This window comes from Uloborus diversus, chromosome 6 (assembly GCF_026930045.1).
Source record: "Uloborus diversus isolate 005 chromosome 6, Udiv.v.3.1, whole genome shotgun sequence".
In the NCBI taxonomy this organism is placed as follows: Eukaryota; Metazoa; Arthropoda; class Arachnida; order Araneae; family Uloboridae; genus Uloborus; species Uloborus diversus.
The window spans coordinates 9,268,854-9,286,856 of NC_072736.1; positions in this window are offsets into that span (position 1 = coordinate 9,268,854).

Here is an 18,003-nt window from a genome sequence, read left to right on the forward strand (position 1 = left end):
CACGCAAACATACACACATATACACACACACACATATCCACTTACTTATGTCTGCACACAGACACAAACACACATACCCACTTACTCATGCCTGCACACAGACACAAACACACATTCACACACATACACATACACAGATACACACACACTCATGCATGCACACACACATACCCACTTATGCCTGCACACAGACACAAACGCACATGCGTACATACACACACTTACACACACACTAGTGATTGCGAAAAACATAATTTGAATTCAAGATGTCAAAATTCTTTTTTTTTTTTTTTTTTTGCGCCCTCAAACCTGTGTGCCAGCGGGGTTTTTTTTTTTTTTTTTTTTTTGTTCGCTCTGAAACCTGTGCGACTCGGTTTCTTTCTTTTCTTCTTTCTTTCTTTTTTTTTGCTTATTTTATCAGCTTCAGAGATTAAAAGTAGTAATTTTGACTGAAGGAAACATCCCCATCGAGAAGTGAAAGTGAAAATGTTGCTGTGTGTTTTCATTGCGCAAGGTCATTTTTAAATGATCAGGGAGTGTACTATACAGTCGGTGGTTTAAAGTCAAAAGTGCTTCAATACAGACTGAGCTGGTAATCTATAAATTTAAAATAAATAAAGAAATAAATAAATAAAAATAAAAATAAATTTGAATTTTGACATCTTTAATTCAAATTATGTTTTTCGCAATCACGAGTGTGTGTGTGTGTGTGTGTATGTAGGTGTGTGTGTTTGTGTCTGTGTGCAGGCATGAGTGTGTGTATGTATGCGTGTGTGTGTGTATGTATGTATGTATGTGTGTGTAGGTGTGTCTATGTATGCGTGTGTGTGTAGGATATGGACGCAACCTGGCTCGTTTAAGCTAGAGGAGCAGCAAAGGGAGATGGCCGGTCGACGGTGGTGCTGCAGAGGGAGGCGGGGGGAAAATAAAATCATAGGAATTCAAAACAGTCAAACGAGAACAATAAGCAATGTGATTGCTCAAAAAAAAAAAAAACTTTTTTTTATTTAAAGTGCTTATAGTTGCTTTATGAAATGTAATCGCTTGTTTTCTTATGTTATTTTTGTGGTACCTCATAATAGGGGGCCTTGCAAGTACACAAACCTTTCCATTTTTTTTTTCAAGTGAATTGAAAATCAAATAACGGAAATATTTTTAGCAAGAAAAAAAAGCAATCGATGAGACTCATTAAATTATAATTCTTACTTCAGAATTTTAACTATCTATTTTATTTTTTTTTCTGTATAATTTACATTTGTTCCTAACTGACACTCAATAAACAATCAAAGGACTATGAACGAACAAAATACATGTTTTTTTGCAGTAATTATAGTCTCACCCTCCCCCCTCTTTCTATACACACACACACGCATATATATATATATATATATATATATATATATATATATATATATATATATATATATATATATATATATATATATATATATGAATAAACAATCTAAATAAAATTGAAGATGAAAATGAAAAAAGGTGAACCACACACACAGGGACCGACACTTTCTCAAGGGGAGGATCGGACGTCTAAATTTATTTAGATTGTTTATTCATGAATATGTTTGTACTGTTTCTGTTTCTAGCAGCTCTGCGCTGGCATTACAGTACACTTTAGCATTTATTCTTTCACTTTTTCAATGTCTTTGAATTTTTATTTAAAATATGTATCTCATGTTGTATGTGTGTATATATATACAATATATATATATATATATATATATATATATATATAGAACCGTTGTAGCAGACACAAATACTTTAACAGAATTTAGACTATCAAGCATAGTTGCTCTTGCTGTCACTACTGTAACAGGACGTCAGCTCTTTTTCCTTCTAGTCCTGCTACAGTACCTAATTGCCAAATTCAACTCCCAAAAAATTATTTTTTATTTCACCCGTCCGGCCAAAATCCGGTCGCCAACGGCGCCCCGGTTCTTCGGTCACGTCCGGCCAGTTTGCCGGGGCGGTCACAAATCAACTCAGCACTCGACCTCCAGCGGACGCTTGCCACCTTAAGCTAACACACGCTAATAAATGTCGTTCGTGCCGTGCGAGGTAATGGCCCCTGCACCCCCCCCCCCCCTCCCTCCCGCCGCGTAGAAAAGAAAAAAAACAAAAATCTCTTCTCCTTTGTTCTTCCACGACAGAAATAGTCTCCCGGGCTTATCCGGTCCGGAAAAATAAGACCAGTTTTCCTGCTGATGAGTTAAATTTTATACCGACACAGATGGCCCGAGTTTTTAAAAGTCGTACGCCGGGAGATTTTCCGAATTTTTGCCCACCCCCGTCCTTTTTGCTGTAATTGGTCTTGTTTGGTAGTTGGTTTTATGGCCGCTGGGAACCGTCGGTGGGGTGTGCGCAGAATGATGATTGTCCATTTTCTTCGATGTTGTTCCAAAGAATGGAGGAAAAGTTCTGCAATGAGTCGCTTACAGAATTCTAGGAGAAAACTTGGGTTCTATTAAAAAAGTGTCATCCTTGTATTCTGGAAATAAATAAGTAAATAAACTGAGGAAACAGTTCCTACTAGAAAATATCGAAACTTTTTTCTTACTGTTTCAATTGCGATGAGAGATCCGGAGGTGGACAGTTTTAATCTAAATTCTAGCTCATGGTTCCGTTTTGAAAACTATACCTCTTTGACCAATGAAATAGCCAGTAAATATTGCACTTGAAAATTCAAACAAGACTTCACTTTTGAAGCTGTTATCTACGAAACATACAAAATTAATCCACATTAAAAAAAAATAATAATAAAAATAATATATATATATATATATATATATATATATATATATATATATATATATATATATATATATATATATATATATATATATATATATATATATATATATATAAAAGAAAGTGACGCTATTTTAGTTGAATAAGGTTTTTATTATGTCAGATTTCACAGAATTTATGAATTTTCAACACACGTCTTGACTAGTTAAGCTTTTGGCGCACAAATGACATGATTTCCGAATCAAGCTACACGGTAAGCAAAAAATATCCTTCTACCAAATCGACATCAATTTGATTTAATTTTAAATAAAACTCAACATAGTATAAAATGAAGTCTTCAAAAAGCGTCTGTGTGTTTGAACGAGCAAAACTTGAGAACTACTCGGACGATTTTGCTAAAATTTTGACAATTTGTTTCTTTAAGTCCAGAAAAGGTGTGCAGACCAGTTCGAAAAAAATCCGATGTGTAGTTCTTTTTTTATTTAAATTTAAGCTCAATTTTCACATAAAATCCCACATATGGGGTCAAATATTATTTGCACTTATTAGTATTATATATCATTGGAAAAGGTAAAATTTTCCGTGTTATGCAATTTGTTTCATTGCTCTAACTGAATTGCGGTTGGAGTTATTCGCATTCTTAGCTCGATTTTTTTTAGGCTTAGAAGAAATTTAGGTACTACTTTCTTCATTAAATCTGTCAATAAAAGTGAAGGAATAGTCGTACAGTTTTCTTTTTGACACAATTGGCAAAAGCGAAATTTTTTATTCCTGAGGTCGAAAAGCTAAGCTTTTAAAAGGAAAAAAAGTAGCAAGCATTTTAAATCAAGTTCGAAAAATCTCATCTCCATTCAAGTTGTTAACCATTTTATTTTCGCGTTACCACCGATAAGCTTTTTGAATTCATTGTTTCTTTCCATCTTTCTCAGTTACTTAAACTTATTTGAGTTTCCATGGTTACGCTTTTGAAATTCATCTTTCTCATTTCAATTTCTAAAAAGTATTTTAATATCTGTCGTCATTGTTTGGTAGGGAAATTTTGCATGGCGTTTTTTTTTCTCTTCTTTCATTTAAGCCTGCTCGCTGAATATACATCACTTGACACAATTTTTATTTTCAAGGTAGACCGGGCAAAGTCGGGCAACGCAACTAGTATATATATAAAAAGCATCAACTTTATCGATGACAATGAGGTTTTTCAATAACGCAGATACCACATTTCAGCTAATTCCTATCAAAATATCTTACTAAAATGAAAATTATAAAAATTTAAATCCCCCCAACTATTTGGTCACTCATTGTATATACTTGCATAGGAAGCACAATATGAAATAATTTCGACTGCCATGTTAAATGAATAAGGAACAAGATTAAAATACATTAGACCTTCGTTAAAAATGTACTTTCAAAACAAATACTTTTTTTTTACCACATCAGTTTATTCCCCATAATAAATGGCACAGAAGATCATATGGCTCAATTACCAAGATTAATATATGCTTTAAAAAAAAAAAAAAATCATTTATCTGGCTCTTTAAACTAATAGTTTTGTCTTTTCCATGACATTTATTAACTAACTAGAAAATCGCTTGTCAAGGTAAGACGGGTAAAAATTGGTTCTACATTTGAACGAAGCAATTGCCCGTTTGGTGATATTTTGGTAGTTGATATTTTAACCCTAACTCCAGTGGATGGACCCTAACCTAAACTCCAGTAGATGGCGTTCATTGTTGACCCCTTTTACGTTTCTTCATTTTCCTGAAACGAGTCTTACCAGTAAAACAGTTCAGTTACCGGATCCAGTTCAGCCTCGTCAAAATAAAGCATTTTCCTGCATGTCAAACATTACCAAAAAATATTCGCAACTCCAGAGCTCGAATCCGCAACTCCAACGAACTATAGGGGGCACTGCAGTCACTGTCTAATGGCGGAATTAAAAACTAAAACAAACGCATGTGGTAACGAAGAAAATGCTAAAAGTGTTGTGATTTTTGTTGTTATGTATGATTTTTTCGCTTTATTCATTTGAAAAGATTTTTCAAAGTCTTTTGGTTATTCTGACCCATATAGAAAGAGATTAGAAACCAAAAAGTATTACGAAAGTAAACAATTAATGCAGAACACACAGTAAGTTGTTCTGAAGCAGCCATTTTCACGATGTTGAATTCGGAATTCATAAATTTTTGGTTCGCTTCGAACGGCATTTTCATTTTGTACCGTTTTTTCTATACATTAGTACATATTAAGTTCAGTTTCGTGACATTTCCGGCATTTGTTGACATTTTTGTCACATAGTTGACATACGTGGCAGACTGTCAAGCTTAACGTTTAACACTAGATAATTTATTTCTATGACTATATGATTGGATATCTAAAGAAATCATGCATTTAATTCATTCGTCATGGAAATGATTTACCTGATATGCGAAATCTTGTCAAGATACATTATTCTTTCACACAATTTTAAAACCATAACCTTATAAACAGATTTTTGGCGAACTTTTATTTTTTATTGTTCAAATTCTTAACGTTCTTTCTGGATTTTTCAATCTGTTCTGCGAAAAATATTTTCAAGAAAATTTATTTGCATACTTTCTATTTCAGTAGGATACTGTAGTAACAAAGGTTATTTAAATCATTTATGTGGAATTAGGTTAAGGAAAAGTGTCCAGTCAATGTTGTTAAGTTCGTTTTTTTTTCTTCATCGAATTGAAAAACTGATATTTATTCAAATTCACTCAGAACAAAATAAATAAAATGTGTACTCACAGTTTATATATGGTGGTAGTTTTCTTTTCAGTTGATTGACCATTATTTCTTTTTACTTATCGAATTCTGTAATCTTACTATCATTTTATTCCACTCATGATAAAAATTAAAAATGGTTTAACTAAAAACGCGAAATCTCGCCAAGGCTACTTTGCTCGCACAATTCCAAAACTATAACCCTAAACAAATTTGGCGAAACCTTTCAGCTGAGAATAAAAGGAATCAAGTAAATTCTTTCTCGGTTAAAGATTTTTCATTTTGTTCTACGATAATAAATTCAAGAAAATATTTTGCATACTGTCCATTCCAACTAAATGCTGCTGTAAAATATGATTAGTTAAATTAATTTAAGATTAAAAAAAACTCATATTCTTACAAATTCATACAAAACAATAAAAATTTTTACCTGGTATAACGTTATCCAATTTTGTTAATCCAGAGTTTTCTTGTTTACGCTTCCACCATTTAATACTTTTTTGAAAGAAATAAGGAGAACTAACATTATTTTGAGAAGTTCGAGAATACTACTAAGGGACGAATTAATTTCTGTTGTTGAAGGCGTTCTTAGACATGTTGAATGCGTTACTCAGAACAAACTGACCGCGTTTACGTCAACAGATACACGTGGAGCGCAACCAGTGGCGGATGGGGCCGGCGGGCAGCCGGGCAAATGCCCGGTGGGCCGCCTTTGTTTGGGTCGAAGAATAACAGAAATAATTAAAGAATGAAATTTAATTCTCGAGTTTAAAGTGAAAATAATACAAATAAATAAATGGATAAAACACCTTGCAAACGTGCTGCTTCTATACTGTCATGTCAATGTATCCTGACATTTTCCTGTCATATCAATACGTATGCAATATTACAAAAGCAAGATCATCTTGCCTAGACCTTGATTTCATGCTGTCATGACAACATCTTGATATTATCCTGTCATATCAATACGTATGCAAGATTACAAAAGCAGCCTACCTTGATATTTTCCTGATATTATGTTTCATACACCTTGTCAGTCAATATTGTGGCAGCCTGCTGACAGCATTAATGGAGTAACATAACAATATTGAGGCAGCATTAATGCAAGATGATTTTTCTTGCATGTCAACCTTTATGCAATTCTGAGGCAAGATATTTTGCTTACTGGGTTGGTGTGTCTATGTATACTATATGTGTGTGTGTGTTAGGGCAATGTGCTAATCCGGGCCTCTCCCGAAAAAATTTCTGGATACGGCCTTGCCTACAACTCGCATTTAGGACTTCAAATTCGAAAAGCTTCCAGGAGAAAGATCACCCAAATCCTACAGAAGCATCGCCACCTCATCTTTAAAGATCAGTTGAAATTTCGTTTTTAGGACTTCAATTTAGAAAATTTTCAGAGGTCTTCGAATCTCTCCTCCCCCTTGTATCACCAAAGATGGTCTGAATTTTCTTTTTCAGGGTTTTAATTCCGAACAGATTTCTAAAAAGAGCCCCCGAACCCTTGGTAAAATCAGCGAATATCAACTACAACTGCGTTTTAGAATTCAAATTTCGAAAAATTTACCGAAGGAAGGTCCCCGAACAGCTTAACCCACTAACATTACCAAAGATCATCAAAAACTGCGTTTTGAAAGCTAATTTCGAAAATTTTTCGTTGGAGCGTCTTAAATTTTGTTTAATGGGTTTCAATTCCGAATTATCTCCCGAAAACTCCCCATCCTTACGGCATTGAAACTCGACGAAAATAACTTTTTTTATGCTTCAATTTCGAAGAAATGTCAGTCCTCTTTACGTTGTCAAAGAAGACTTACAATCCCTTTATTTAGATTTCAATTTCGGAAAAATTCCTGGAGAGCACCCTCGAGCCTCTTTTCTCCCTAACATTACCTAAGATCATCAATAATGCATTTTTAAGAAAACAAACTAAAAAAATTCCCGGAGGGGGGGATGGACACCGGATCTTTGCTCTCATTAACGTTGTAAAAGATAGTTTTAAAGACGTTCATTAAAATTATACATTCTCTTTTAAGGTGATAACCCGGGAAAAGTTCCTCCTCTATCGTTATTGCACATAAGACCTTCAGATACTGACTTAAGGGGGCAATTTATCGGAAACAAACTTGTTGAACTTCAATTTCAAAATATATCGCCCCCTCCCCCAAAGAGCGTCAATTGTCAACTAAATTGGCGTTTTGGAAATTTCAATTGAGAAACTTTTGCTAGGAAGAATTCCTGAACCCCCCTCCCTTTTTCCTAGTGTTTCCAAACATAGCTTACACATACGTTTTAAAGCTGTGATTTTGAAAAGGTTTTAGGGGAATTCTCCAAATACCCTTTCCCGCAAATATCGGCCAAAATCATCTAAAAATTGTCTAACAACACGTTTTTGAAGCTATAATTTCAAAAATTTCCCGGGGGAGTGCCCCCGAACCCCCCATTATCTGCAAATTATTACACTTTTTACTATGCAGGTGTTCGTATTAGTGATTCTTTTTCTCCATATTCGTAAACGCAGTTATCCTAATTTGATTCCTCAAATCCTAATGGTGACTCCCTTTTTAAACTAGAAGATGTACCGCTCTATCTTTTACATCTGAAAAAGAAAAACTGAAGGGCGAGAGGGGGAGGGCGCGTTTCCTATTAAAGGAGAAAGTTTTAAAGGGCCGGCTGGCCTGAAAATGCCAGGGCCGGTTCATGTTGTCCCATCCGCCACTGAGCGCAACGTGGCAATGTTTTAGTTGCATTCGCAGTTTTATAAATCACCGCAAGGTAGCGTATTCGAGCGCTGGAGTTCCGAATACGCTACTTTGTGGTGGTTAACAATACTATCGAAAAAGGTAAAACATTCCATTCCACGTGTTTTCTTTGGGGTAAATTACAGGTTTTAGACAGTTTGTGGTGTAATGTGTTTTTAGAAAAAAAGAAAAGAAAGCTTCCTACAAACACGGTAAAAAAACACTGTCATTCACTAAGCTTCAAAGCAAGTTATAAGTTACGCCATTTGTTTGTTTTACCTTAATAATCCGTCATTAGACAGTGGCTGTAACGCCCCCTATAGTTTATTGGAGTTGCAAATTATCATGCTATGACGCGAGTTTCATTGTTGACAATGGCGTACACAGGAATTCCCAAAGGAGGGGTCCAGGATCGAAGATCCACCCTTCTCATCCAAACATATTCTTTTGATTTTATCGATTGTCGGGACAAAAAAATAAAGTTTTAAAAAATTATTAAAAAATTACTCAGCATTAGTTAATAAAATTAATTTATGAATAACAAATGTTTAATTAAAATAGGGTAAAAGTGGGAGAGACGCCATACTTTTTGTAGAAATTCGGAAAAAAATATAAAAAATCATTATAAAACAAGCATTTATTTTTTATTCGAAAGACACACTAATATTAAGCATTACAATTGCAATTAAGTAGTTTTAGAATGAATTTAAAAAGAAATTAACAATAAAAATTACAAGTACACAGCTGGCCATCTCTCCCACAACGTGTGGGAGAGATGCCCTATGGTGTGGGAGAGATGCCTTATATAGAATTATTACATTTTTTGCACTTTTTTGCGAAGCAATTCCCTACCGCAATTATTGCAATTTGGAGAATACATAGTACATGACTCATGTAGCCACTTTTGGCGCAAAACACATTTAATCCAGTCAGTCTTTTTTTTTTTGTTAAATAATAATTTTCCCTGCATTCTACGCACTCATTTGTGTCATCTATAATTGTTAGCTAGACGTTTGACATAAGAAGCCAATCGTTTTTCGTTCTCTGTCCAAAGTGATGCTGAACAATTGATATAATTAGTTACTGTATTATAACCTATAAAAAAACATTCCGTACTTAAGGGCTCTAAGGACCTTTAACTTAAAAAAAAATATTTCAGGAAAAAATATATGTTCTTCCTAATTTAATTATGAACAAAATACTTTATGAGTTATCGTAAAAAAACGTAAAGTATTCAAAATGAGATTGATGTTAACAGTATCTGCTTAGACCTCTTTTTCTCAGAAGTCTGTTTTTCGTTTTGCGTGCATGATATCTCAAAAAGTTTTTCATATATTCATACAACTTTTTTTTGTATATTTATTTAGGCTATTTCTATAGCCTGAACCACAACTTTACTAAAAACTCAACTAAATTTTTTTCATAAATATTTTCTCCCTCTTTTAAATTTTAAGACAGAAAAAAAAAATGTTTTTAAAAAATGTAAATTGAGGTTCATAACTTAAGGAAGGTATACGATTTATAACATAATTTTATAAAAATATACTTAAAAGCTTTTGAATAATGGGCATTAGTTGCATCGCGTTAAGTTTTTAACAGTTCTTAGACCTTTTAAATTAACAACAAACGTTTAATAAATACCTTGAGGACCTAGTCCAGCCTTTTTAGTATCACCAGTCTTGAGGCGCCTACTCAAGGTGCGAATCGGTATTCCATAAAGTCTAGAAGCTTTGTTTTTCGATATTTCACCATTTTTTACTTTTGCCATGGCCAGAATTAAATTTTCCTCAGTCCACTGCCCTCTGGCTACTGTATGATTCCGTACATATTTTCTCGGCATTCTACAGCCAGTAAAAATATTCCAGTGTAATGCTAAGAGAGCACTTAAAACATACTCACATTCACCAAACTGAAGCTGCGTGCGACTCCGTCAACTGCAGGGCTGCGGAGTCGGAAGGAAAATGGCCGACTCCGACCCCGACTCCTGGATTTTGAAACGCCCGACTCCGACTCCAACTCCGACTCCGACTTCAGATTTTTTAATATTTTTTTAATTGTATTTTTTCAACTCCCTCTCTCCCTTCAGGGGAAGAGGGAACACCTCTAAACAGAGATTGAAATATTAATTCCTTTTTATGAAAATTTCGCATTTTGTTTTTTATTGTAAACCCAAGACGCATTCAACGTTAGAAATTAAATTTAAAAATCAAATTTTCCAATAGTTACGAGTTAAAAAGTGAGATGACTTAAAAATCCCCTTTAAAAAATTTGAAAAGGATTATCTGTAATTTGCCCCCCTTTAATGGTTAACAAATAGATATTGATCAAATCGTGTGCTTTCAATTTTTGAAAACTGTAACTTGAGAGAGAAAAAGCTTTTTTTTTCTTCTAAATACAAGTTCTTGAGAGGGGGTGGTTTTCCCCGGGTGACACCCATCTGGTAGATGACACCCAAAATTAATTTCAGAATTTATAAAAAAATATAAATACTTTGATTCTGAAAATTTTTGGCGAATATATTTTAAATTATATTTCATCAATAAAATTTCAACGAAAATTGGGCACATATACGTCAGGAGCTAATTTCACACAAAATGCGGCGGTATACAAATTTGTACGAATAGCTTTTACTATACCTGTATTTCTTCTTCGCTAAATTTTTAATTTAAATTTTATTGGCTGCTTCAGAATTAACCTTAATGTGAAGATTTTAAGATTAACTGAAATTATTGAGTGTTGTAATCAAGAAATCATTTACACTTATTTTGTTCTATACTTTTTAGTGAGAACCAAGCTTATAGAAATAGTCTTAATAAAGAAAAAACATTAGATTATTTCATCGGATCTTTTGGATTCATGCTTTCGTGCCAAAACTTTTTTGAATTTGCCGATCACCCTTAAACGTTTCAACCTTAGCTACGGGCCTCGACTTACTAATTTGTTACGTTTCTTTTACTATTTTAAAATTGAGATCGAACAAAACACTATATTTCTATTTTTATTTGAAAGTGATTACTTGAGAATGTTAGGCAACAAAACCGTTTGCTGACAGTTGCTATTAGTTAAGTTAAAAAGCAAGCAAACTAGGGGACGGCTACAGAAAGTTCGGTAAGCACTCAAGCTAGCTGATTGTCATAATGGCAGTTATTTTCTCATTAGTATCTTTTTATACCTGTAATCGAACCAATTGGTAGTCAGTTTTTAAAAAATGCGAGGAGAGTCAGTGAAAAGGAACGAAAAAAAGAAGCCCGGAGTCGGAGTCGGCATATTTTCTAACAACTCCGACTCCTTTACCCCAAAATCGGTCCGACTCCGACTCTTCGACTCCGACTCCGACTCCACAGCCCTGGTCAGCTGCCCCGCTAAGAATGTTACCACTTTCGGTATTACAGTACGGGAAGCCAAAAAAACAGTAAAGATGGAAGACTCTAGAAGCTTCCCTCTGCAACAAATTCGTTTGATTTTACAAATGCAAAAATTCAAATTAGAGTTACATAATGTAAACGGAAGCGATTTTTAGCATATCCAACTGTCGAATTTTTTTCACAGTGAATTAAGTCAGTGTCTAGTGACGCTCTGCGTTGAAAATATCACTGGAGAGAAAATGCAAAGATAAAAAAAAAAGCTTATAGTGTACTGTTTATTTTCTTTTGCCGAAAGCACCGACGAATTTGCGAATGCGTCAGGTCCGCTCTGATTTTATCAAAATAGGGATGGAAACCCGGAAGTAAAAAAATGCAAAATAACAGTTCAGCAGTTCTTCCTATTAAAAGTAGCGTCGAAAAACACAGACATAACAAGGGTGTGCAGAAAGAACCCATCTTCAACCTGCCGCCCCTTTTTGAAATGGACTCTTTCCCGAGTGCTAGTCTTCGCTTTCGAGAACAGACAGTTAATTCTATTCTCTCTTTAATGTTTATACTTCTGTTGGCATCTCTCCTCATTGTGTGTGAGAGATGCCATGTAGATATAAAGTAGGAAGGTATTCAGCTGCATGGCAAAATCTAATAAAAATAAGTAAATAACAAACAAAATAATACAATAAAACCAAATCTTACCTTACGGTGTCATTTTTTCACATTTAACACCCATCGAAACTGCAGCGACTCAAAATTTTCGCCCAAAAATTCACGCGATGAAATAATCTTTTCATCATGCGCACGTCCCACTCGAACGCAGTCGAACAAAAACTGACACGTTGCGAATTGAGCGTCTATGGGCAGTTAAAAACATTGAGAAATATATCTATTTATTTCTCGATCACTGAATTATAGAAGGTATGGCGTCTCTCCTCATATGGCGTCTCTCCCACTTTTACCCTACCAGAAAACACAAGAATGAATGTATGTATTTTTCTAATAGTTAAAAACAAAAACAGTGGAGCAAATTTATCATCTTAGAACTATTATTGATCACATACAGTTCGATTCCGGCTGGAATTACACGATAAACTTCAATTGGCCATCACGTCAGATTTAGAATCTTTTCTACAGACGAAATCGAACCCATCAGCCTGTTGCTTTCCATCCGAAAAAAATGACGTCACAAGGGAGGGGAAAGGGAATTCCCGGGGGGCTGCCCAAAAAACAAGACAGGAATATAATCCCTGGATTATGCCCGGCCCCCTGGACATTGTTTCGGGGCTAGCCGGTCGTTATCCTGTTCTCCTTGATGAAGTCCGGGAGCTTTGCCGGACATCGAAATCTTCAGATATTTACGAACTTTTTTGCCGGAAATAAAAGATTTATTTAGTTTTTTCCCCCGGCTGATTCTTATCATCTGATATTTCATCATATTCTTTTTCTTCCCCGCAGTCGTTAAGCTTAAAAAAGAAATTATAAGGAGTTAAAAGGAAAAGAATAATTCCTCCTCCGAAATAATAGGTTTTTTGAAGCTCGTAATAAAGATAAGCAGATAAAAGTATTGGATTTCAGAGGTATATAAGTTGTGCTTCCTTTTTTTTTTCCCTCCGATTCTTCGCTTTCAAATGGACAGCGCCCTGAAATTGAAGTTTTGTTTAATCACAAAAAGTATTCTCTCGTATTTTTTGATTCGCTTCTATGTACAAGACCATTTTTTTCTTTTTTTTTTTTTTTTTGAAGTCCCAGCGAAAGCGACTTAAATTTTAGAACTTAAAGGGCATTTCGACAAGATATTTGACAGTACAGGAAACGAAGCTCGAATATGCAGCAAGATACTTTTCCTGGATGATATTAATTGTCGTAATTTTTTCCCCCCAAAACATCTCAAATTTTAATTGTTTCCCAAAAATCCTAAATTTTGCTGCACATTCTTGGCCTAGTAATTACGTACTATATGGCGAACACGTGCTTTTGACGCTAACGCATTTCGTTACAGTTTAATAGTTGAAATAATGCTTTAGTTTTATTGCTTTATATAATAAACTAGCAAAAATGCCCGGCGTTGCCTGGGTCAGTAATAATTGTAAGAAACAAACGCTACTTTTTTTCTTTTTCTGTTTTAATTGAAAAAACACAAAACACATCGCTTTGACGTGATTAAAAATCGAACTTCTTCCTTACCCATAAAAGTAAAATAGCAATAAGTGTAAAGAACGAACGAATATTCATTTAGAAACGAAAGCACAAATTTAAGCATATAAAAATTTGAAGAATTTCCAAAATATGAACTAACAAAAACAAAGATCACTAAAAAAACCGTGCGCTTTACTTAATTAAATAGTACACACACACACAAAAGAAAAAAAAAGCTCTCTACTATGCTTCTTTAAGGGTGCAAAAGAAGAGTTTCCAAATGTTTAAATGTCTTTAAACTCATGTTTGCTCCAGAGAAGCCTTGATTCAAAATTTTCATTATGATTACTTTTAATATTGCCGTTGTTAGGCAACGAATTTTTCTAACAATGGGTTTTATATTCGCAACTCGAATACGCTACCTTGCGGTGGTTACCAATACTAAAGGAAAAGATAAAACATTAAATTCCACGTGTTTTCTTTGGGGTAAATTACAGGTTTCAAGCAGTTTATGGTGTAATGAAATTTCAGAAGAATAGAAAAGAAAGCTTCCCACAAACACGATGAAAAATTACTGTCATTCACTAAGCGTCAAAGCAAGTTATAAGTTACGGCATTTGTTTGTTTTACCTTTTCCGTCCGCCATTAGACAGTGGCTGCTGCGCCCCCTATAGCTTATTGGAGTTGCGAATTTAATCATTTAATGGGGAAATTACATGAAATTGATTGCTTTCTTCCATAACTTTTTAAAACTAAGTTTGTAAGGAATAAATTGTAGTCTAAGTTGCTCCCTGATAATGTAGCAATCTATGGTGAAAAATTGGTTAGAATCCGTCCAGTAGTTTTGAAGCTTACCCCGGACATCCCATTTATGTATTTGCAACTCCAGAGCTCGAATACGCTACCTTACGGTGATTAACAATACTAATGAAAAAGGTAAAACATTCCGTTCCACGTGTTTTCTTTGGGGTAAATTACTGGCTTCAGACAGTTTGTGGTGTAATATATTTTCAGAGGAATAAAAAAAGAAAGCTTCTCACAAACACGATGAAAGATTACTGTCATTCATTAAGCTTCAAAGCAAGTTCTAAGTTTCGGCATTTGTTTGTTTTTCCTTTTTCGTTCGCCATTAGACAGTTGCTGCAGCGCCCCCTATAGTTCTTTGGAGTTGCGAATATAGATGAGGATACAATTCCTAAGAAAGCAATAAATGTCATACTTGCTCCAGAGAAGCCATGAATCAAAATTTTCATTATGATTACTGTTAATATTGCTATTGTTAGGCAACGAATTTTTGTAACAATGGGTTTTATATTTAATCATTTAATGGAGCAATTGCATGAAATTTACTGCCTTCGATCATAACGTTTTTATGCTAAGTTTTTTAGAAATAAATTATAGCCTAAGTTGCTCCCTGATAATGTAGCTATCTATATATGGTGAAAAAATGGTTGAAATCCGCCCAGTAGTTTTGAAGTTTAACCCGGACATCCCCACAGAAGTAGCCATTTATGTATAACTAGTGATACCCGCACGGCTTTGCCCGTTATAGAAAAATCAAAAGGTCTTTTGGTTCGCCTGTATATTTACAAATAATGTATGGTGAATTTTCTCGCCAGTTGGCTTGTACCCATCTTACGGTTCCACGTTATGATAATTTCGTAATTTACTCGTCCTTCTTATGATATTTTTTCCTTAAAATTGGAATACAAAAAGAACCACATCGAATTTTCGAAAAATCGCTTCGAGGTGCACACCCCATGCTATATACTAACTTTGTGCCAAATTTCATGAAAATCGGCCGAACGGTCTAGGCGCTATGCGCGTCACAGACATCCTACAGATATCCTACAGACATCCTACAAACATCCTACAGACATCCAGACATCCTCCGGACAGAGAGACTTTCAGCTTTATTATTAGTAAAGAAGATAACTTGCTTTACATAAAATACTATCTGACCCGGTAAGCCTTGTTCTGCCACATAAATTATTTCTAGTAAATATTTTGTTTGTTTTAATTAAAAAATAACGAATGTATTGCAAGTGAGTGGGGATGGGATCTACTATATGGAAATAACTGAATGAAGCGCTGTAGAAGCCGACGATCACCTATAAAAACAAAGAACACCAACCATTCATTTTCTCGATTCAATGTCTTTTATTAACGTAACGAACAAATTTATTGTTTGATCGCTTAAAAGTTAAACACAGTGTGAAAAAAATAACATATTTTTATCCTAAAGTATAACAATGAAATAAAGAAATTCAATATTCATTTCAAGGTGAAATTGACTGAACGATATTAGTTGTCAGTCCGTCTTTAGCCAACACAAATAAGCTGAATGGTTTGCTCACGCCAGAGCATACCACGTATAATTGTTCGTGCAAAAACACCGTGTGTCCAAACCTAAGCCGCGAAAACACTTATCGTTTATCCTTGTGATTTATTGATTGTCATTGCAAATGTCAACTTAATGAAGGCGTTTGAATTCAATTGACACGTTTGTGGGAATCATTAGAATTCGTGGCAGCAAAACATTTTCGGCTCTGAATTCACCATTCAAAATGGTGGCTTCGATAACTTTTTCATCGTTGCTTAAGTGACTAACCGCGGTCCATTGCACAACCGTGGTAGGTTCGAATTTCGAGGTAAAATAACCGGAGATCCAACTTATAGTCGTAGAAAGTGGCGGAACATACTTGATAAATTCAGTGAGTTCAAAAACTCTGTTGTATAATTCACAGCTTCGTTGGCATTGCAAACGCTATTGCTCGATTTGTACTAAACCGCCAGGTAATGACTGCTGTATCTTGAAGTTCACTCCTAATTTATGTATTGTGTGTGTACATTGGGAGATATGCGGTCAATGAGAGCATTTTGATTATCAACGATAGTGCTGAAATTAGTGGGCAATTTTATGCATCCAGTACTTTCACAGACAGCTACTTTTGGATACAGCAGCATTTGGACAGACATGTTTATTCTTAGCAGGACTTTTCCACGTTATAATATAGTGGCAAAGATTTCAAGCAAGCGTTGATCTGGTCAGGGTGCGTTGAACATGGAATGAAGGGAAGTATTTTCAGTAAATTACCGCCTATTAGCCAGGGCTAAAGCAGACATACATGAAATACACTTCTAGCTCAGTCATTTCCAGCCGAGGACTGCAGTTTCGTGCTTATTAGCACTATTAGTCCGGCATAGGAAAGTGACTGAGCTGGAGATGTAAAACCTCTTAAGGAAGCCAAGAGTGCCAAACAAACTGGTAGCTAATATAGAATTAGCACAGACTAGACGAGTCCCCGAGGCAATGGTTCGGTTCAACTCGAAGATTGAAGGCAATGCACATTCAGTAAATTACCGCCCATTAGCCAGGGCTAAAACAGACATACATGAAATACACCGCCAGCTCAGTGATTTCCAGGCGAGGACTGCTGAGTGCTAATAAGCACGAAACTGCAGTAAGAACTGCAGTGGCAGGAACCGCATAAAAAAACTCTCACATTGAAAATAACCCAAAAAAATTGCAAAATTGTAATATTTAAAGAAATCAAAATTAACTAAATGATGATAGTTTTTGCCGAGTAGTCGGACAAAATTTTCCGAATACGGAAATTTTTGGGAGGCCACAGTGACTTCCCATCGGGTTGCCTATGTCGTCACTTGAAGACACTACCACGCACTCGTTTTAAAAATAATTTCGTCAGTTGAATCCCAATTTGATTGAAATTTTAATGTACCGCAAAAAAAGGGAGAAAAAAGTCGTACCAAAAAAAAAAAAAATAATTTGAATTTAGACATCTTGAATTCAAATTATGTTTTTCGCAATCACGAGCGTGTGTGTTTGTGTGTGGGGGGTATGTGTGTTTGTGTGTAGGGGGTATGTGCATGTGGTGTAGGCATGTGTGTTTGTGTGTGGGGGCATGTGTGTTTGTGTGTGGGGGGTATGTGTGTTTGTGTGTGGGGCATGTGTGTTTGTGTGTGGGGGGCATGTGTGTTTGTGTGTGGGGCATGTGTGTTTGTGTGTGGGGTATGTGTGTTTGTGTGTATGGAGTATGTGTACGTGTTTGTATGTGGGGGTATGTGTATGTGTGTGTAGGCATATGTGTTTGTGTTTGTGTCTGTGTGCAGGCATGAATGTGTGGGTAGTTGTGTGTATGTGTGTGTATGTTTTTGTGTGTGTGTATGTGTGTGTAGGTACGTGTGTATGTGTTTGTGTATGTGTATGTGTGTGTGTGTGTGTGTGTGTGTGTGCAGTT